Below are 23,320 nucleotides of genomic sequence, written 5' to 3'. Positions count from 1 at the left end.
CCCAATTGTTACTTCGCAAATTTGATGCTTCTTTCTCATGAAAACACTAACATGCTGCTTTGTGCTACAGTATGTTTAACCTGTGCCCAAAACTGCTGAGTAAAACTGAGCACACAGGATGCCTGAATTTTATCTGAAGGGCCAAGCAATTTAGTTTTCATTTATTTTACCTCTGGGCAATTGCACTTAAGTGAAAATTTACTTTCATGCCCTCTGAAGTTATTCAGGAAATTTTTCCTGACTACTGTGGCCTGACATAAAGACCTGAAAGTGTAAAACTGCCCTGCTACCTTTCTGTTCTGTTACGGACAACTTCAGCATATTACAGCAGCTCCAGACCGTGACACAGGAAGGCACGCTGCCATTGGGCAAGTCCCTTGTGCTTCCTCCAGCAGCGCAAAGGGCATCATCTACCTACCTCTGTTAAACATCAGAACGATTTGATAGTTGTCTTTTTTTAAAGATTGCACATTTACTGAGCTTAGTCCCACAGTACCAAGCACTTCACGAAAAACAGCAGTGAGCTTTGCAGGTAAAAGGAAAGGAAAACATTACAACGCTGCTGTGAATGGGGAACTGAGGCACAAACACTGCCCATGCTCAAGCAGAACCAGAGGTTTCCAAATCCCAGCCTAAGACCTTGGGTGGCAGACGTGCCATCAGAATGAAGTGAGATTAGAAGTCCTGAATGGAGCAAGACGTAGAAGTCCTGTTAACAGCCAGTACAATTTGTAATTCTCGGTTGCTCCCACATGGGTTTTCACGTATTTTCCATGTTGCCTTGCGTTGGGGCAGTGTAGTGGAGTCATTTGACAAGTTAAAGCATACCAAATCAACGCTATAAGGAGGATAAGAAAAAATCCTTTGTAGCCAAAATTCCACCTGAATTGCTCTTTAAGTGAATTATGTAAAGTGTAACACTTCTATATTTTGGTGCTGGTGAAGTTATCTAACACAGTACAATTATATGATGTTAGTCAGACATTACAGTAAGCTGTAATAGTAACATACCATCTGAGTTATTTTTCAGTGTTTATTGCAGATGTTATATAACAGTGGTTTTGAATGGTGTAAAATTAAATAAAATGACAACCCAGAGCTGGGAATTATTTATGAAGACATGGAATAACTAAGATGTACATATATTTTTCTTTATCTTTTTCTGCAGATCTATTCTACAGTTTATGTGATGCTTTTGAAGTACCTGTGTCACATGTGGTAGGTATTTATAAGATACTTACGCAGCTACGATATACAGTACTCAAGTGATCAAACCTAATTAGAAAGCCAATGAATCTGTTATTCAATTAGAGCAATTCACATTTCCATGGCTTTCCTGAATTTCTCATTCTGACTTCCTGCAATATCTGGCACAATGGTAATAAAGAGTAATTTTGGCTCCTATACTTGTATAGCCCCTGATTTTTTTTTGAAAGTTCTTCTGAATACAAAGATTGTTTTGAACAGTCAACAAAACTAGATAGAAATAACAGAAAACAATAGCTTTAAACAATTTGAAATATTATACTAGAAAGAGAAAACATCCTTGAAAAGACTTTATGTAATTCAATCCAAGTGATCTTATCAGCCTCCTACTTATAATGAAACTAATATTTACATGATACCCAGTTCTTTGCTGTATTTTTCCAAAATGCACTAGTGAAACAAAGAGACTTGACTGCTCCCAGTACCTCCTGGTGAACTGCAAACTCATAGGTAATTGGCCACATATAAAGTGAAGAAAAATAAACATTATACTGAGCAGAGCAGAGCAGTAATTTGAACTGATAGAGTGCACAGAGCTACTGGCCAATGCTAGCCATGCACGGGCTCCCTCAAAAGATGGCAGATTAGGATAGGAAAGGTCACAGAAATCCATGGGGGTAGAAAAACTTAAGACTTGTAAGAGCTTTAGAGGAAAGGCCGGTGAATATAATGCAGACATGCAACCACAGGGAGTCTGGGTCTGTTCCTGAGCTGGGTGCCATAGAGCAGCATTTCTACTTCAGAAGTCTTGATTTCCCTTTTCTCTGCTTCAGTTTACAAATTTCTCTGAGTGAAACAGTGTCCCAGTATATACCAGTAAAAAACATGTCTCCTATTAACAGATGAAGTTGCCTCAACTCTCCCTGGAACTGGCATAGCCGTGCTCCAGAGTCTCCCCTGTGCCCCAGTGCTCCCCGTTTGTTTGCTCAGCAGGCACAGTCATTAGCTCTGCAACCGCAGGCGCCGGGCAGATGTTCTTGGAGGCCAGGCAACACCACCCCGAAGGCCAGTTCAACCCACAGGCTTTAGCCATCCCTCTTTTAGGTTATAGGTCTTAAGCTACTAAAATACGTTATAGTTAGGTTAAAAACAAAACAAAACATAAACAAAAACAAAACATCATCTTTTTACTTTTACTGAAACATTATAGAGCTGTCTTACTGTAGTAACTTTCTTGTACTTTTTACAAGTCAGTTTTAACCCTAACTGGGCCTTCAAATGTTTCCCCCCTTTTGCCAGCACTTTCAGCAGTAACGCTACTGTCACATTCAGTCTCTGGATGGACATCAGCAGTGGCAGTATCCACCACTGGGTCACATCCCAAGTTGGTGACACGTATGTAATGCTAGCAAGCAGACTTTGAATGCTGAGTTGAGACCTTTTAGTGTTTTACACGGATTTGCACAGAAGCAGCAGTCTCTGCTGACATCTTGTGACAACACTGAGCAGTTGGCTGTATTTGGAAAGAAATGGTTCATTTCCATACATGCTACTTTTGGTATGGTTTGAAGAGAAGAGGAGACTGCCACATTCACGAGGCTGTAGCTGCTCTATTTTAAAGCCTACAGAATCCCACCTAGGAACTGCTGTATCCAAGACAGTAACTCACTGCATCTGGACACATATCCCAGCTGCTGGCCACCTAAAGTTAAAATGTCAGGGGATGGAAAATGTACTGTTAACTTTTTTTTTTTTTTTTTAATAAAAAATAAAAAGCAAACAATTTTAACTGTTTTTACTCTTAGGAAATAGAGCAATGGTATTGGGTTTAGTTTATTTGTCACAAATGTTGAAATTATTAAACTCAATCAAAATGAATACCTGGGAATATAAATTATAAGAGAAAAATAAATACCTTTATATCATGGCTCATTTCCTGAATATGACGGACTGACTAAGGATTGAACAACTGAACCAGACAGATTTCAGGACTGGTATAGGAAATGTAAATGAGGTTGTTCAGGAAACAGAATGCTATGGTTTTCTGTAGCTCTTCAGTTCTTAACCCTCTCTCAATGACAACAGTTTTTTTTTTTTTTTTTTTCCCCCACCAAAAATCAGTCAATTCTATTCTGAGCACAAGATGAGCAACTTCAGTGAAATTCACGAAAGCATCGAACTTTGTGCAATAACAAAGTAGAAGAGATGAACTCTAACTTCCCACCTCTATTAGATTAGATCAGATCTTCCTTTCTTGGGGACTGTGGTGGCATTGTCCACTCCTGATCTATGAACATATTTCCTTGTAGACTACTTGGAAACATCTGTAATTTTTCCAGGCCAAAGTACAAAGGCAGAACATCTCCTGTTCTTAACAGTGGTGCAGGATCAGGTTGGTAGACTTATATGTGGGATGAACACTATTTTGGGATGGCTCCTCCATGGAAAGCAGTTAGCTAGCAGTCTGCAGGTTATATGGACTCAGGTACTCAATGGAAAGGAAGAGAAATGCAATGTCACACCACACTGAAACTGAAGCAGCATTGACAGATTGAAATCTCCTGTGACATGCAACCTAGTTTCCCAATCTATCACCTAAGAAAAAACATCTATCTGATCTTACAGGAAGCTTTCAGGTGCCATCACCAGTGAGGACAAGGTGCTGAAGCTGCTACTTGTAAAACCATCAGAGAAGAGGGAATATGAGACTGTAAACACACAAGTTTTCATCAGTTAATGAGTATCTGTGTATCTCTGTGTATCAGCCAAGCTGTCACAGCTGTATTTATATTCTCAAGTCATCTCACAACAGTCTTGAGAATTAAAATGCATTTATTTCAGCACACCACCTCTACAGCCTGATCCTATTCCCCTGGTGGTTTAAGTTAATGGGTTTAATCTGGAGCTGACCAGAGCTGATGAACAGTGAAGTGTTAAAAAGCAGCGTCTTAGTCCTTGAGGGAATTTGCTTCTACCACTCATTTCAAAGCTAGCTCGAAGACTCCTTGCTTGGGGTTGGAAGGATGGCAGGCAGCTCCCCGAAGAGCTTTTGGCTCATTATTTTACTGTTTTCATTTTTGCCAGGGACAAGGCAAACACTTGTCATGGAAGGCTGGTACTCTCCCAGTGTAGTGCTCCCTAGGTGTCGAAATGGATTTGTCTGCCAATAGCCGAACAGCACTTGCTAATGGCTGATGCTTCTGGACAACGCATCTGGCTGCTGGAGGAGCTGGCATATTTCTCCATCCAACCTGGGCTCCTCAAATATTTATAAGCTAACGTTGCCTGTAATGCCTGCAGCATACAGAGAGACTGAACCGAACTGCACTGTGGAGGAGTCTCTTTTCTACAGCCTGTTGGAGTTGGCTGCATCACCGCTGTGAAAGCCCTTTGGCATCATAAACCTTTTATTGCCACAGCTCCCACTTGACTAGTATTATGCAGTGAAGCATTTAATTATGCAAGAAAACACACAAAAATAATTTTATAACTGTCAGGCAAGAATCCACAGAAACAACAAACTTTGCTGGACTTGCAATAACAAGTCTTCTGAGCTACCTGCCTTTCTGTTTAGAAAGGCAATACATTGCAAATGAGGCAACAGCTGGAGCCAGCAGACTTGGAAGCTTCCTGTCCATGACATCCCATGTGACAGGGCCTTGATTTGGTCCTCAGTACTTCTAATAAAATGGAATATTTCTCTGTAAGATAGAACTGAGAGGACTAGGCCTGTTTCATTCAATGAAGAGGCAAAAAAGAAATTGTTTCAATACAGCGTGCAGCATAAAATTTTTCCTTCTCAAACTCACAAATAATGCAGTATTTCATGAAAACAAAGGAAGGAAGAAAGCGCCTCAGGGTGCTCTCAGCCAACACAAATTAAGACGTTCACAAGCCTTTCTTCTAGATTCAAACCGCACTTACAGGATCACCTCACGTCCCGGCATTCATTGCTTAGGTTGCCACTGGAATTTATGCAAAAACCCAGGTGGCAGGACTCATAACTGTGAGTTGATTTTTGCTGAACAAGGCACAATATAAAAAAAACAACTCACATCAGTCAGCCCGCAGTCACACGCTGGTCTGGAGGCATGCAGTAGCAGAGGGGTTGAACTGGCTGTCACTGAGGTAATGAGTAGGAGAACCACCACCACTGCCCATGTCTTACAGGGAACTGCTCTGCCTGACTTCTGTGGCTTGCCACAGATGATCCTGTTAGCAGCACTTGGTGTCAATAAAGCAGCTGAGGAGCAACAGCTTTTCTGAATGGTCTGATTAACAAAAAAAGCACAGCATGATGTCTTTATTGTCCTACTGTTTGAACACTTGCTTGCCACATGAGTGTACAAAGACATGATTGCTTCGTGAAACTAGGATTTGTTTGGGGTAGTTAGCCAGGTGGCTGTTACACCAGTTACTGTGTGAACAAAGTCTCCTTCCAGAACAACTAACCAAAAGAAAAATCAAGCACCGGCTCCCAAGCCTCTCCTGAGCACAAACCTGCCCTTCAGAGTCTGCCCGGGGTTCCCTGTCCTGCTCTGCTCTTCACTGAAGTCCTTTCCTCTCCTTGGCAGCAGGACCCTGGCGGTACAGCTCTGTCACCATAACAACTGGATGGCTGTCTTATAATTCAAACGTCCCTCTCTAACTTCAAGGGCCTCTTCCTACACACAGTCTAGAGCTCATCAATCCTTCCCCCAGCAATTCTCCATTCTTTATTGGAGCAGTAACTCCCACACCCGCTCTTTCTGAAGCTGCCTCTCTGCCATTTTATTTCCAAGAAGCCTGATGAACCGTGTACTCGCCCATTTGGGAAAAGAATTGAATTCAATACAGGTAAGCCTTCGTCTTTTCAAAGACCAGCTAACCCTGTGATTAACCCCAGTGTCTTGGGTTTGCCTGTGGGAACGGCTGCCCCAAAGAGTTCAGAAAATAATCCCACGGAGAGCAAGCTGCTCACACAGCAAATCCCCTTGTAACTCCTAGTTCCTATGGAATTTAGACAACATGGCAATAATATAACAATGGAGGCTTGTGGAAAGCAGCATGTACCCCCAAAATGACAAATGCCACCCCCAAAATCTTACTTAGCCACTAATTAATTCTGTGACCTCAGACTAACTGATAGCCATTTCTGTACTTCACCACCTCTAATGGCAGCGTTCCTATTCAACTGCCTCAGGTTGAATAAATGATTTAACTAAACCTCCTCAATAGCTCATTTAGAGATTGAATAATTTTCATCACATTTTCTTTCATTATATGCAGAGATTTCAGCCTGCACTGTCAGCTACAACCTGCACAAGCACTGCAAGTCAATACAAATATTTTCAACTAATTTGGAAATTAGGTTAAAATGTGATTACCCTGTAAATAGCACTGCTACATGAGAAATGAAGATAAGATATAAATTAATGCTTGAAAAGCATTCTGAAGTGCACATCATCATAACTGGGAATTTCACCAAACTCATTGATTAACTGCTATCACGATATGGCCACCCAACAGCTATATGCCCACATGTAATTTTGCCCTGTTAACTTCTCTAGTGCTGTGCTTTCTCTGAGCAGCCACTGCACGTCACTGTTGTTCCATTGAGAAGACTGAAAAGAGCCTCGTTAATAAGAGCAGCTTGCAGGACTCAGGGAGTCTCTCTGCATTTTCAATCAAGGGAAGAAAATATCCTACAAACCAAGGGATGGAGCTGACTGAAATCAAGAGCAATTTTTTAATTTTTATTTTTATTTTCCCCCCAGGACTGAAAGGAGGCCATACCTGTTGCTGTTTTGCTTTCTCGTTTGCATGTGCAAATAGACTTTCTCCATCTCTGCTCTTTAGAGGTGTAAAAAGAGACTGGCTGTCAGCTAGGGACATGGAACTGCTTGCTCTCTGTAGGCTCTGAGGGTGAATTGCCACAAACAACAAAACCCCCGGTACCTGAGTTCTGCACCATGAAGACAGAAAGTAAAAGATACGAGATGCTCAGATGGCACTGTAAAAGCCACAGCATGTATACCCATTTAGATTTCTTTCGTTCAAGTGGAGGGGAAATTCTGGACCATTGCATAGCAACTTTAGAAATAAAGAGCTTGAGAACTTGGCATGATTTTCAGGTATAAAAAAGCAGCTGCAACCAGGAAGCTGAATGATGTTTTAGAAGCATGACGTTCCCAAAGAAGCTGTGTGAACACCTCTGTCAAGCCACATCAGCAGACTAAGACTAAGCTCCTCCTTCTAGTCCTAGCCACAGAAAATGCAGAAATATTCCCAGCTTTTCCCAACTTTTTCCCAACCTTTCAGCAATTGCCACATCGTCAGGTTGCAACGGGGAGTCTTAATTCTTTTTTCAATAAAGTTTCATACAAAATCATTTGGAAGAGAAATGAAACAGACAACAAAGACAATTCCTTTAGAAGGCAGAAAGGAAAAGGCTAAAGGATAAAACTGAAAATAAAACATGAGAAGACTTTAAGGGGAATTAACATTAGAAGAGAGATATAAACTGAACAGAAAACGATTTAGCAAGTAGGGCCCGTGTGGGATCTTCTGTAGCACTCAGCCCATTAAAAGCAAATAGTTCCCTATCCATGGGCTTTCATATTGTGCTTGCAACCCGCCAGTGGCAGCTGTGCTTACTGAACCTGCTGCTGCAGCCAGCCTGGTTGCCCCTGGCCCACGAGCTCGCCTCACGGCAGGCAGTCCCTGCAGGGTTGTGAGGAGGGGGCTGCCCTTCGAGTGGAGGTGACACTGAGGTGCCCCGTCAGCAGGCTCCTGCCAGGTTTACTCGTCTCGCTCCAGCTTCAGCGTGGAGGAGCCGTGCTGCTGCGGCCCACGGCGAGTCCCATGGTGCTGGGTTTTTCCTGATGCAACTCCCCTGAGTTAGCACGATTACAGGTGCTTCACAAAGGCTTTCCCACACCTTCAGTCTACAGAAGAGGTACAACCTGAGAAAAGCATTCCTGTCGTCTTCCCTAGTGCCCTGCTAAGGATGGCAGGAATCAGGTGCTTACTTTGTAAGGTTAAGGCCTGGCATTCCCTGCGCTGGGACCACGTGCACGGACACCCAAATTCCTGCATCTCTCTGGCAGTGTTAAATGGCTAATCCTCTACGTGCTGGACTGGGGTGCTGCCGTTGATCCTCTGCCACAGAAAGGAAGAAAATTCCAAAAAGAAATTATCCCGAGGCCTCCAGCCATGATCTTAATCCTTTGAGAAGCCTAAAATCAGGCCAGAATTCTTCATGCAGCAAAAGAACAAGGAGGTTTTGTTTCTGAGGTTGCTAAAGCAATGTTTATTTCATAAGCCCAGATCCACAAACATGAGAGGAGAAGAGATCATACTGCCAGAGGGAAGGAAACCCTTTCCTGAAGCAAATGACTGGGCTGTAACACTGCATCCTACAGAGACAGGGATGATTTATAAAAGAGAAAATATACACAGCTTGGCGATCAAAATAGTTGCCTCAAGATTGCTGAGCTGAGTGAAGAAGTGAAGGGACATAGAAGTGAATCAAAGTCCAGAAATGAAGGCAGAAGACTGCAAATATCCATCCTTCTTCAGACCTTGAGAGAAAATAATGTTACCTTTGCCTGCAACTTTTGTTCTCAGGTTTGTGTAGCAGCATCCTGGGCTGCTAAGGGATGTGTTGTTTCAGGTACCTGGGTCTCTGCTTTGTGGTAGCACGCGTTGGTCAAGACACTGCCTGCTGCTGTACTGCCCTAAGTATACTTGACCTGCGGCTGTTTTCTCTCCTACAAATAACAGATGAAAGAAATCTAACCAAAACAACAGGCTGGGTTCTCCTCTCAGGCAGAAGCCTTGGCAGAGCAGGTGGGGCCCTGGGGAGTCAGCACGGCTGTGTAGTGGTGTCCTGGTGCCCGTAGGCCCCTGAGCCTGATTGTCTGCAGGTCCCTGCCCCAAGCAGGGAATTACCATCTAAACCAGAAACACCCATTTTTACCAGACAAAAAGATGTAGTGGATGCTCTGCGAGTGCACTTTTTAAACAGGCAGCTCTGAGCAGATCCCGTTTCCTTGCGAATACCACACTGCAGAAGGACTGGAACCAGGGAAGCCAAGCCTGGCTCTGACCCGCCACCATCAACTGTTGTCTCATTAATTGCAAGATTTGCTTTTATTTTATTTACCACATGAGCCCAAATGGAAGCCTGAGGATCTATTTGCAGATCCAGCTATCTAAAGCTCTTCAGCATACATGCTTGTAGGTCCAGCTTTGTATTATTTAGAGCTTTTGCTTGTTGTTTTAGGTTTAATGTGTTTGCTCTCTTGATGGCTCCGTCAATATACATTCTGCACTGAAAAAGTTAAATGTCAATATATATATAAAAAAAGACAGGGCCAAAAATACCCATCCAGAGTTTGGAGATTGAAAGCAAATTGTAGCTTTGTCAATAGTGTGTTTGGAAGCATTTTAAGTAGTGAATCACTTGATGCTAGCTATTGTAAATATTGGTTTAAAGGCGCTATAAAATAGATGGTGCATAGTTAAACCTTCCTCCAAATCCTGATCTATTTACGCTACATCACTTAGTTACCTCAGACCCAAAGACCACTGAAGGTAACAGGAGTTTTTACCAAGTCCTCTTCCAGCTTGCTGTAGATTCAGAATATGGACATAATCTTGTGGTAGGGGTGCAGGATGTTTCTTACAGTTTTCATGACATTAAGCATACAGCACTCCAGAACATGCCGTTCATTTTTATTTAGTGCCAGCAGAGAAAAATTGTATGGAGTGACTACATTCAAAAAAGAGTATCGCTCCATACCCTACCTGCCCAGCCTTTCATGTATGGTTAGACACTGAAAATGGTATTCATCTCCCATTACAAAGCGTAGCATGGGACACGGTGACTGAGGTCTGAATCCTGAGCAGACTTGGACTGAGTATGACTGAGCAGCAATCGGGTGAGTCTCTTTGTGCAGAGTCCTTCACTGAATGCTGGATTCAATCAGTAAAGCATTTGAGCTGTGATGCCAAAACAGTGAACCTGAAAAATGATTAATGTAACTTCTGCCCAAGTCTAGCCCTCACGCTGAAATTTGAAGGAATTCTTTATCACGTTGGCACTAGTCTCTACAAAATCTGTTCTTATTACGTCTTCTCAGTGACATGTAACTGTCCCAATATCTGTACCTTAGATTAAATCCTAATTTAGATTCCAAGGCTCACTTCTGAAGGGCAAGATTTCACAAAAGGTTTCACCACAGCCCAGCCAGAATTTCTAAGGATTTAATGTATTGGATGCATTTGGAAAAGGCTGTCCAGCACAGCCTAGCACTGTCCACTGCTCTTTATTTTTTTTTTTTAAATGTAGATACCTAAGTAGGAGAAAAGGTTTTAGTTATGGCCACTGCCTTAAAGTCTGGCTGAAGAAGTTCCTAAAGAATAAAAAGGAAAGGGAAATCGGAGTTTTGATGTTGTTGACCTGAGTGGACCTACATGTATGCAGGTAGGTTTAGAGAGCTTTGCATGAAAATCCATTCTTCAGTTTTACAGCACGAACCTGATCCAGCCCAAACCTTATGACACCTTGATCTTTGCCTGGAGTACTAGTACATGTGTGCTTTCTCCACACGGGGAAAGGAATTTAAGAGGAAGAAAATCCAACAGGAGCATCATTCATGCTCATTTGCTTTTGCTGTAGCTGTCTATTTTACTGTGTCTGCATTTTTACCCTGTCTTCCTGTTTTCCCCCCATCTTTTTCCCAATGAATAAATTGAAAACAATTCTGCTGTGGGCAAGTCTGGAACCTGTCTGGTTCTTCACCTGTGGTTTCCATCACAAGGAAAACTGTGATTAAGGGTGACAGGGCCCTTCGGAGACTGGAAGGTGAGATGGCAGCTGGAGAAGGAAATGACAGGCCTCTAGAATTATCTGCTCCCATAGAACAGGTGTCGGCAATCGCAGAGAAGGCAATGCCTGAAAGTTTCAGTGCTCCAGGCGGCACTGAGAGGGGAAGATGTGTCTGCAAAAGGGCATGTTCACTCAGTTACAGAGTGCATGTGTTGTGCTAAATGTCCTTAAATCCCTCTGGTAATGCAGCCGTCTGTAACAATAAATAGCAAATAACTATTGTCTCCTCTGGGACTATAGCTATCATGCTTCCAAATAGGAGTCATCCTGCTCTGTGTGGAGGTGTAAGAGATCATATATTTACCGTAAGTTCTAAGGAAAAATGCACATAATTTAACCTGCAATCTTAGATTGCTTCTGTTTACACAATTTTGTTTAAAATACACACTTAAAAATCCCATACAACGGACTCCTCCCAATTGCTCTAAGTTTTAAACACCTGAGAGGTAAGAAATGCTTTTGTGTTAGAAGTGAATGGTGTTATTATTTGTCTCCTTCCATTTGCCTTCCTGCCCTCTTGTTTCCAGGGTCCTTTAATCCCCCCCCCCCCCAAGCAGAAATACAATTTAAAATCCTTCAGTGTGCAATTTTTGTGATTGGTAGGAATATAAGACCATGGATAGAGCTAAGAACTGAGGAATCAAGCAGTTTATGTACATACATAATCTTTTAAGGGTGAACAGCAGCTCACCTACTTTGTTTTAAAATATTCGTGCATATCTCTGGAAATGAGAACATCTAATAATAGCAAACGGTTTTATAAGCTAAGCCAAGATACTCAGTGTCTTGAAAGTATTTTACAACCATGAACATAACTATTCTTCATGATTCACCTGTAAGGTAGCTATCATTATGTCTCTTGTTCAGATGTGGAAAATGGTACCCAGAGAGACTGCAAAACTCAAATAAGTAACATACGGTAACAGACTGGCAGAATTAAAGTAAAAAAAAAAAAAAAAAAAAAAAAAAAAGGCCTAATAAATGACAATTATTACTTCAGCTCACTGCCTGAAATTATCTGAATACTAACATCGCCCCCAAAAACCCCAGACCACCCTTCACCCCAAAACAGAGAGGCAGAACACCCCTAAGAAAGATACCAGTAGTTCAGAGGCTGTACTGAGGTTTTCTAAGCTGGTCACAAGTCTCAAACCAGTCTCAAGCCAGAATAAAAGAATCAGAAGCTCTCCAAAATCTCACATTGTCCCCCATTCCCAGTTATCTGACAGTTTCTTTCACATGTAAACCAGTATTTCTATCCCAGATCTGGGAACAGAATTCAGAAACGTAGATGCCTGTTACTTGATTGCTGTTTCCCGATTAGGTGTTCGAACTCTCCAAAGGTTGCAGGGATTTAGAATCTGAATGGTAATGTACAATGGTTTCCATGGTTTTGAAGCAGTCTTTTAGAGACACAAAACCTATTAGATGTGTTGCTAGTAAAGAATGTCTTACTGATCACTGAGCAATGGTGTACTACCAAAGGTCCTCAAGAAGCATGTCACACACACAGTTAAAAGCTGAATTTTGCAGGACATCTGGTGAAGGACAAAACTAGTCTTCGCAGAAGCTGGTAAAAGCCTTCTAAGGTTACTGAAGAGGCCTCAGATTAAGTTACTCATTTAAACCCTTCTTCCAAAAAAATGTTTTTCCTCTTAAGAGCCTTGTATTCTAGAATCACAAACTAGGTAACAGTCCTAGATAACAATCACAAATTGTGTGGAGTGTAACTTAGAATTCCTGTGCACTTCATTGATGTAATGCATTCGGTCCTTACAGTTCCAAAATCAGCGTTTAGCAGCTTGTCATTAGAAACATGAAGGCCTACTCGGTGTCTTTTCCTGTGCCTCTGTAAGAGAAGTGAAAAATGGTTTCCTTCTGGCTAGAAGTCTCTCGTGTCCACTGTCATGCTCGTCTCAGACATCCAAACAAACAGTAACTCCTTCCTTTCCATGGGATGAGGATATCCTTTCCACTCAAGTCTGCCTTCAGGAATGGATCTCCCAAATTATGCCTTTACCTTACATTAAAGTGCTTCTGACTGTAGTTGTATGGAAGCACTGAGCATTTGTTTCTTCATCACACTTTCTAACAGCTTGTGATCAGCCAGCACACCCACTTGGTGCCAAAAGCCAGTCACAGAACTGTTCTGTTCCAGACACCACAGCCAAAACCTCCTCTTCTATCTGTCCCCTTTCTGTTTCTGTCAAGGCATTTGGAGCAAATGCTTTTGGCTCTGGATCCGAATCACTGTGACTCCTTGTCTGCCCTGAGATACATCATACCGCACCTCCAACCACACTGTACTTAACCAGAAGCGAGCTGTAGTATTGCCTCTCTGCAGACTCAGGTCACCACTCACCATAACCCGATGAGGATCATTTACTGCATTTCTTACGGTTTCGTGGGGGCTCTGCTTCAAATTTCTAGAAAACCTGCTCTACTGATAGGAAACAGCTAGTTGATGATGCTTGGTGCCCAGCTTGACTTTCCCCTTCTTCACTCCAAAGAAGTCCCACCAGAAGTTAACAACCACACACCAAACACCTTATCATGACGGTCCCTTTCTTTGCTGACTCACAGCTGGTTGGAACAGCTTCCACAGTTTTTCAGGAAGAACTCCTGACATCAGCATCTTCCGTCTTGTCCCTGTAAATATATATTTGCTTTTTTATCTGTATATGTCATGTTCAGCTGTGCACACAGAATCAATACTTGCTTCAACTGCTTCCATGCTTGCATTGTTTTATTTCTCTGGAAACTCAGTGCTTCTTATGCCCTCCTCCCCCCCCAGTCTGTAGTCCTCTTGTTCTCTCCAGACATTTGCTTCCTCTTAAGCTCACTATATCGCTGCTGTAGCTGAGATTAGACAGTTTCTGTCAGTTTTATTTCCATGTACTGCATTCCACATAGTGGAGAGGGTCCCGTGTTTTTCAGAGCAAACTGTCTTGCTATTAAGAGAACTATTTGCTCAAAGGTCACCATGTGCACACAGGCCAGCCTGTGCTTCTTTCAGAGACTTCCCTTCTGCATTTTCTTCTCCTCTCTTGAAGTTTTTCATAGTTCCTATATCTAGGTACACTGAAAAAGCTTGAGAGGACTGTGCCTTCTTGGGAGATTCAGAGAGCCACAGGAGGCAGAGAGGGGACACAGACTATATCCAGCCTTTTTTTTTGACCACATAGGCTGTCATCTCAGCCTGATTCTTCTCAGGCTTCTGAAAACATCTCATTTACAAGGGGTGGGCTGCAAGGCTTAGAAGGGGTATTAGCACAGTCAGTTCCACTACAAGAACATGACGTGTCTTTCCCTCCCATGCCCTCCTTGCCTTCCTGCTGATTGCTCCTAACCCCCACAAAATCACTTCCTATTTTCAGCTTTTTCCAGTAATTTAGCACATACCTTCCACCTCCTTCCCTGTTCCCACACCAGTCTCTTTCCTACGCACTTTCTGTGGCATCCTCCTCCACTCCCCTTCACTGTTACATCTCGCTGTTTATTTTATCTTTCTTATTTTTTTCCTTCTATAATTTTAATGCTCACTGTGTTTCACTTTAGCTCTTCTTTACTTTTATTATTGCTTATCAGGTTTTGAACTACATAGGTCTTAAAAATCTTAAAGTGATTAAATTATATCCATATTTTGTGTATTATGATTAAACTCATATGAAAACTGAATATTGTAATGCTTCAATGTAAATGCCTTGGCAATGGTATCAAAAAGATCAACTTTATCTTAAAGTACTTTAATCAGTACTACAGTTGGGAAGAAGAGTAATCATTTAACAAGACTCACAGGTGCATGTGTGTATATATGTACATACACACAGATCCATATGCACATACACTCAGAAATAAAACACATGAGGCAGACATAATTGAGTGAACTGTTAAACTCATGGGAGCAAGACGCTTTCCTAGATGTTTACAGTACATTGAATTGTCCACAAAGACAAATATTCACATCCACGTGCTGGCTGGAAACTGCACTTGTGCTGTTTAATGTCTTATTTGAATAGGCAATAATGTTTCTGTCCTTTTAAAACACAGGGACAGAGACAACCACCCAAAATCTCCTCTCACTGTGCACCAAGCGGTAATTTTATTAGTCTGCAAGGAGGGTATCTTTCACATGGTCAGATAGCTCTCTAAATCCCTCTGTCCCCTCCCCCCCCCGCTTTTTTTTTTTTTTTTTTTCTTTTCTGATCCACCACATTTAAGACCAAAACCAAAGAAAAGCATCCAATCTAATTCTGTAAGGCTCCCAAACCGTGGAGACCAACAATACTGGGATGAGATGTGGCCCCAGAGAGCAAATCATTATACGTGTATGTAAGAAAAAGTAAACCCCACTGATTCTTGTTTACTTTGGCTAGATACCGGTACCCTGAAACAGTGTCAGGGAGATAACGGGGAGAGACCCTCCCATATTTTGCCTCAAAGAGCTTTTCCAAATATTTTGTGTTGATTTTCCCTTGTGCGTAAGCAGTTATACAGCTGACTTGCCTAATGTCTATATTAATTTTGGTACGTTTTTAATTAGCAGATAGCTAATTAACGTAATATAAGGTTATCTTGTTAAATGTTAATTGGATATGTAAACATTCTTTACAAGTTAATATTCGGAGGAAAAACATGTAATATGCATTTGCTGCCTGTGTCATTCTGAATTAATTACATGACAGCCAGATTTATCCCTTCCCAACTTGAGAACCCTCAATAAGTACTCTTTAAAGAATCAATTGATACTTAATTAATATGTACTGGCTGTCCTATTTAATTTAAATGAGTTCTTTCAACAAGTTACAGTGTTGCAGAAAGACACAGCATTCCCCCAGTGACATGGAGCATTTTCTGCTGAGAGCACACGAGGGTGCTGTGAGAAAAGGCTCGGTGCCGCTGGCCTATATTTCATCAGTGGGCACACAGCCTCCTCCTTTCTTCCTATCAAAAACAAAAGCTACCCACACAGAAATCTTTATGAAAGTTGCATGTACTGTGCTGTATCTCATTCCGTGGGGCTTCATATTGCTCGGGGCTCTGTGATAGCTCCCTACCTGGATGGTGTTTATTACATTAGATGATGAGGTCAGTAACCTTCTCCCCCGATCAGGTAGGGAGCGAGGTCCACATTCCTTCACTCCCCTTTTATGTTATCTTCATAACATCCACTGATGAGATACATGTAGATTTAGCTCATTGTTTCGGTGCATTGATATTCCTAGCTACAGGAGAACAGCATGATTGAGTCCCTGAGGGGCTGAATTCTGGGATGGATGCATGGCAACGATGTTCACGTATAATTTATTATGTGTATGAAATCCTTAACATCAGCAAAATGGTCGCAGAGTTTGCCTTCCCTTTCATCATGCAATAAGGGTGTTAATGAATAAGAAACATCTCTGCATGCTGCAGTTTAACACATTCCGTGCCCAAGCAGCGGCAACAGGGATCTGAACAGCTAGTCTGTCTGCCCAGCTACTGATTTTTTCTGCTATCTGGCTGCTGCAAATGATTGTGGTTTTAATTTCTGGAGGGTTTTATCTCCAGCAATCCCTAAGCACTTTATAAATAACAATTAACTATCACCATGCTTGTGTGGTAGAAGTATTACAGGCAGGTTAACTGAAAAACTAAGGTGAATTTTCCTGCCAGAAGTCACAGTGTGATACAACAGCAGCTCCCAAGAACTCTGACTCAGTTTCTCTAAACACAAGACAACTCTTCCTTGTACAGGTAGGTGCACTCACAGTCCTCTCTCAATGACAGGTGACCTGTCATGACAGAAGAAATAAAATCCTATGAATTCATACTGGACCCTGTAAGTGAGGGCCTGGTCTGACTCTCTGAGGTCAATACAAAAGATTCTTTTACCCTCATCTGGTTTCAAAGAGAAATGCTGAAGATTAAGGGCCAGATTTTCCTAAGCACACAGACCCTGGGCCTGCAGGAACTTCAGGGGGAGTTTTAAGTGCTCAGCCTTTCCAAAACCCCATCCAAAGGCTTGCCCACAGTCACACAGGCCACCTTCAGTGTTACGGCAGCAGTAAATCTCTCCGATTGTCTTGTCTCCAAGCTTGCTAGTGTTACTAAATTTTTCTCTAAGGAGCTTTGCTCCAGTTGTTGTAGCTGAGGAAGCTGTTCTTTCAGCTTGAAGCAGCTGAAAGAATCTGAATACCTTGTATTGTAATCACTAAATACCACTTTTCTACTGGATGTAAGCAGAACACCTATTTTTAGTTAAAAAGCTGCTGTTAGGTTACACAATATCTTTTATGGCTAAGTAATGCAGCAAGCTGGCACAAACCAAATGGTACTTGACTGTTTGCAAATTGAACAGCAACACAAGCAGCAGGTGGTCACTCATCTCCAGGCTTTCATGCCGATCACCACAATAACAGCTACAATAATAATACTAAACAAATAACATTCAGCAATCTATTTTTTTTCTTTTCTTTCCTTTTTTTTTTTTTTTTTTTAAGAGGGTTTTTAATACTGAGGACTCACTTTTACAATCCATTTTCAGACAGTTACTACCTGTAGCTTTAAATTTATTATCACTTTCTCTATTTTCCTATTGTAGAAAGTTAGAATTAGTATCCCTGTTGTCAAGGCCTTTAGATCAGCTACATACCTGGAGCTCCAGGGTGCCTCTTTATTGTACATCACTACTGCACCAAGTTTTGTCTAGAGAGAATTTTTTAGTCTTGTAAGCCCTGAAAGTAGGAAGGCACGGCCTACTTTAAAACATTCAGGAATCATGACTAAGAATTGCTAAAATAGGCATATATGACAGCACTATTCTTACTGAATTTCTCCCAGCTTCACTAAGTATTTAACTTATCTATTTAACTTTCCGATGTCTATAACTCTAGTCAGGGGAAGAACTGAATATTCACTTACTTTGGGACATTTTATAGACTGTCTCTGTGTAGATACCTGTGAAGAAATCAGATTATCACGGAGCAGCCAGGAATTTTAAACTGGAAACTGGAAGTTAGGTTGAGAAAATCTTGATGCCCAGAAATGCTGAAAATGTGCCTACCTCCATTAATACCGGCCTACCTTTTATTATTGTTATATTATTATGACTACTTTTATTATGATTACTTTTATTATTATTACATACAGCCAGACTGCTATTTCTTTGTCCCCGCTAAAGAGCACCAGTGACCATGAGGACTCCTCAGGGAGGAAGGTGCTGGTCAATGCAGAGATGGCCCAGCCTGCCCCTGAATCAGGCTGAATGCAGTTTTCGTAGTTCTTACCATTAGGCACTTCAAATGTCTGCCGTTAGATTTACTGTGGGGAGAGATTGCCTCTACAGTCATTTATTCTAACAGGACACTGAGAGCATATCAGTTACAGACCAACAGACATCGGTCCCTATGTGACAGTTCCCACGTGCTTGTCAGACTCCCGTCCCTGCTGATGCTGATGTGCACTAACAGCCCAGTACAGGAGGATCCAGCACTGTAATAGCATTAACTGCTTGGTTAAGTCCACCCATGTGGTGAGGATGACACTGGTGCAGAATGAAAGGTCTGAGATAAATGGCAGCTCAGGTGGAGAAGGAATAAAAAGAAGCTGATGAAGGGAAATTCTAAAAGAATCTTCTGGGTCTGGAGGAAAAGGGTGAAAGCAAACATTAAAAAAGCAAAGCCAACGGAGGATGTATCTCAACAAAATTTAGTTTTATGTGTACAGTAGTATTTATATTGTGCATAAAAGCCTTCCCAGGGGTGCTACAAGGCTTACCCTAGAGTAATGCAACACCTAATTATCACTATTAGAAAACAATGAAAGATGATATTAATGCCAAACATATAAAGCAGTTACAAAGTTTAATTTTTAATCATTCTCACTGCATTCCCATGAAATTTGAGATCCCCAGAAGCAAACAGCATACAAATGCATCCTAACAAGTGTAACATAGCAGTTTACTTCTGTTAGAAACAAGCTAGTCCTTCATCTGAATATTGTTTGCCCCAAAATATGCTTCCAGGAGTCCTATGACTATGAATTCATGCCAAATATCTTTTGTTGAACAAAAGAGAAAAGACTATATTGAAAAATATTCAAATGTTGTTTGAACTGTTTGAAACTGGATTTCCCTGATCCACTAAAAATTAAAATATGTACAAAACAGGTTAATATGGGATTTTCGGTCTGAGGCTCTGAAGTAAGAGCGAGCAATCAGAGATGCAGTTCCAGAGCACACAGATGGGACACATCCACATGTAACACAACTGCTGCTTTTGCACACACCTGGTTGGTGTAATGAGCACTTGGTACCAACAAAAACTAGCCATTATTATAAAGCAGGGAAAAGAATTAAAAAGATTTACTGACTGCCCTTGAAAGCAGATGCCATGGGATTGCAGATTACCAGCAGGCCAGCCTGAAAAAGAAACAGATATTGTACTCTTCCCTGTGTAACATACACGGAGATTGCTGAAACTGCTCTCAAAGAACTGTAATTCCCAGAACTGACAACCCCAAAGATCATACAAATACTTAAAGTGAAGCATTAAACAGGGTCTTGTCGGCTGAGTGGCATGTCTGTTAAACCTTCTAAAGCAACACAATCAACTACTGTCAGAAAATTCAGATTCATATTTGTGTCAACATTTGTGCTCTCCAGTGTCAGCTGAGATATCCTCTTCTATGCTTGTCTCCTGAAATGATTAGTAGACCTTGGGAGAGTGAAAGCTATTTTTTGTGAGCAGCTGGTTCTGATATTGTAAAATGAATCCACTACGCATTCCTCTCAAATCTAGTGACAGGTGGGATTTAAATCAAACATGTTTGGCATTTCATGGAGAAGGGAAGAAAGTAGGGACTTCTACACCAAAGGCTGTGTTTTTCAAAAGCTCTTCCATCTCCGAGGCAGAGAGGGATCCAAAGGGCCCACATAGTCCCCTTCCTGGAGTCTAGCACTTCGCTTCAGGAGGTAGGAGTTGTGTCGCTTGCCCCAGCCTTGCTGTACACCACTGAGTTTGGTCCCTGCCTCCAGAAGGGGATAACACAGAGGTGGGTTAGCAGATGGGCTGGAGCCGTGCTTATGCCTGCCTGCGTAGGGCTGAGGGAGCACATTTGCTGAGGAGGCTTTGCAGACCTACCACCGCCTACTGAACACAGTCTTCATGACACAACGCCAGCTTGGGGACACTTCCAGGACTAAAGCAGGGAGAGGGCAAGAGTGAACAGAGTGCAGGCAGGACATAGCCCTGAACCAGAGCAGATGCTGCCCCTCTTCAGGAAGGGCGACTGTGTGGCCATGTGGGTGCTCCTCGGGCTTCACTGGCTGCCATGACACAGAAGCTCCTTAAGTGGAATTAAAAGCCCTCTCTGCCCTTAACATACATGAGAACAAAATTAATTTCTTAAGCAATATGCTCTCATTTTGTGAAACTTCAAAGAAAGCTCAAACTCCTTGTTCCTTCACGAATAACCCAGTTTGACTATTATAATATTAATAAATGCATTAGAACTATTTTTAAGTAAGCAAAGACTGAATGATAGTCATCCAAATTAATGAAGGGTATGAACTTAAAATTGATTATGTAAACCACACTAAATCCCTGCACAGATTTAATGATTTAAATTCAAATTTAATTTAGATTTAACTCAAACACCAACTTGAATTAAAGCCACTTTAGTTCTGAATGAGAGTGCCCAGAATGGGCTTTAGTATAGGTTAACAAATCTGCTCTGTGCAAAGATTTTCTTGAACTGTGTTATTTTTCCTTAATGCCATTAAGTCAGTAGTCAGAAGATTGAATGCATTGGGCTCTGAAAGGCAGCCTGTGTTTGGAAGTAGAGGCTGACTCACCAAAATGCATAAGCAGCCCCTAGCTGTATGTGTAGAAGACTTACTGATGTTTTTAAGCTACTTAAATCCCTCAAACAGACCTAGGACTTGCACCTCTTGAATGAAGAGGTGTGGTGTGCTCTGAAAGACAGCGGGCTGATGCCCTTTTACCACAGCATGCTTCCCCACCATAGAATCATGGAATGGTGAGAGAGCTAAAGGCTTTAGGCTAAAAGACCTGAAGAGAGTGTTGCAAAGGAAAGAAAGTTCCCACGTCACTGATTTCCCTTTTTGGAGTCCACAGAAACAACACCACACATAAAAACCACAATAATAAAAGGCAACAAAGGGAAACTTGACTGAGGTACAAAGGAGACAAGCCCCGGATCTTTCTGTGCTGCAAGAGCTTTGCTTCTCTCACTTAAATGTCTTTATATATATATATATATATATATATATAATTATTATTTATTTATTTTCCTGAAACATTTATCTTACATATTTAGTTCACTGACCAGGAAAGCCATCAGTATATTTCTAGTAAGTTCCTCACAGACTATGACCTGGTAAGACAGCAGAAGGTGCACACAAGCCATAGCTTCAATGGTACCCAGAGCTTATTTCTTAGCTGCACTCTGCAGTTGCAATCATCCATCGGGATTTAGTTGCAAGCCTGTTTCACATTAGCAATGCAGCATTGTACTGGTCCTACCGTGTGCCCTGGGGTGCAGTGCCCGCGGCGGGGCCTGTGTGAGGAGAAGCCCGAGGCTGCCCGCTGCTGGTCCCAGCCTGCTCCAGGCCCCGCAGGGCACAGCGGAGCCCCTCGGTGCCAAGGGGACACAGATGTCAGCCAGGGCAGGGCAGGAGGGGCTCCAGGCACAGAGATTCCCCTGCAGGCTGAGCAGGCCCATGGGGGAGCAGGGCAAGGAGCAGCCGGGAGGTGCAGGCACAGCCCCATGCCCAGCCCTGCTCGGGCAGGGGGAGGTAAGGTCAGGAGGGAAGGCATGAGGCTGAGCCTGGGGAGAAGGAGGGTTAGAGGAAACGTGTTTTAGTTGTTGTTTCTGCTTTGTTTTTAACTGACAATAAATTAATTTTTTAATTTCTTGAGTCCTTGTTGCTTCTGATGGTAATTTGTAAGTGACCTTCCTGCCTTTATCCTGACCAGCATCTCCACCTTACTCTCTTCCCTGTCCTGCTGAGAGGCAAGGGAGAGCCCAGCCGGGAGGGGGCCAGCAGCTGGCCATGGCCACCCAGCCCCGGGCTGCATCGTGGCCAACTCAGCACAGGTGTGCAGGGATGCTCGGGAAGCTGTGACAGACACGCACACCTCTGTCTCATAGCAAAGATACGGGACAGTGCTCTGGCAGACACCTGGAACGACCTCCTGAGGCAGCAGGAGGGATGGGTACGTCCTCTGTTCTTTTGTGTAATCAAAACAGGACTGGGAGGAAGAGATGGATCAGGGCCATGTAAGCCATAAGCTGACACTTCCTTAGAAGCTGAGGGCAAGACAGCTTCCACTCTTTCATGGAGAGGGTTTTGCTTGAATAAGTTTCTGGCTCAAGTTTCTGGGGACAGAACGCAGGCTGGCAAGGGAGCCTTTCCAAGCTGCCTACCCTGAGCAGGCTGGATTTCTCTTTAAGAAAGCACACACTGTACTCCGGGTTAATGGTACGTGTTAAGCTAGAACATCTGCTTATGAAGAGATAGATATGCTGAAACATTTACTGATGTTTTGCTTCCTCCCCTTGTGTCACCTGAAATCTATCATCTCACTACGGTATCCCAGTGCAGTCCTGCTTACAAATCTAGGGAAGCGGGGCAGTGGTGCACAGCTTTTAGAAAATGATTAGTGATCTGTCAGAGTAATGTCTAAACATGGGCACTGACTCAGATGTGTTACCTATAAATCTGTTCATCAGCAGCTGAGGAACATATGTGCCTCTTCTTCCTTAAACATAAAAACATTAATTACATTATATTGTACCACAGTAATGGGCAATGTGGTGACAGAAGCTTGCCAAAACTTTAATTTTAACCATAAATCTGGAGGGTCTGAAATGGCAATTCAAGCTGCTTTAAAAGATGAAGATAAAGCTTACGTCTGGTGTGTAGGAGAAGTTGATGGGGGGAGGGAGAAAGGCATGGAGAATTAGTGCAGAGGCTGAAACATTGGAGAGTACCATGGTAAAACTACAGTCTTCCCTGGGCCAAGGATAGGAAAGAACAAATTGCAGTTCACTAACAGCTACTCTTCTGACTTTCTCCACTTGTCCTGGGGTAAAAAGGTTTATTCTCTCCTATTATTTAGTCATGTTTTCATACTGCTTGTTTTGGCTGCCCCTCCTTTTCTCCTCCTCAGCGTAATCACAGAGGGAATACTGGACAAGCAGCTCTTGGTGTCGTTTCTGTGGCTAAATTTTTAT

The sequence above is a fragment of the Netta rufina genome, assembly GCF_964035555.1.
Source record: "Netta rufina genome assembly, chromosome: 15".
Classification (NCBI taxonomy): Eukaryota; Metazoa; Chordata; class Aves; order Anseriformes; family Anatidae; genus Netta; species Netta rufina.
The sequence above is the reverse complement of the archived record's forward strand: the minus strand, read 5'-3'. Positions refer to the sequence as shown.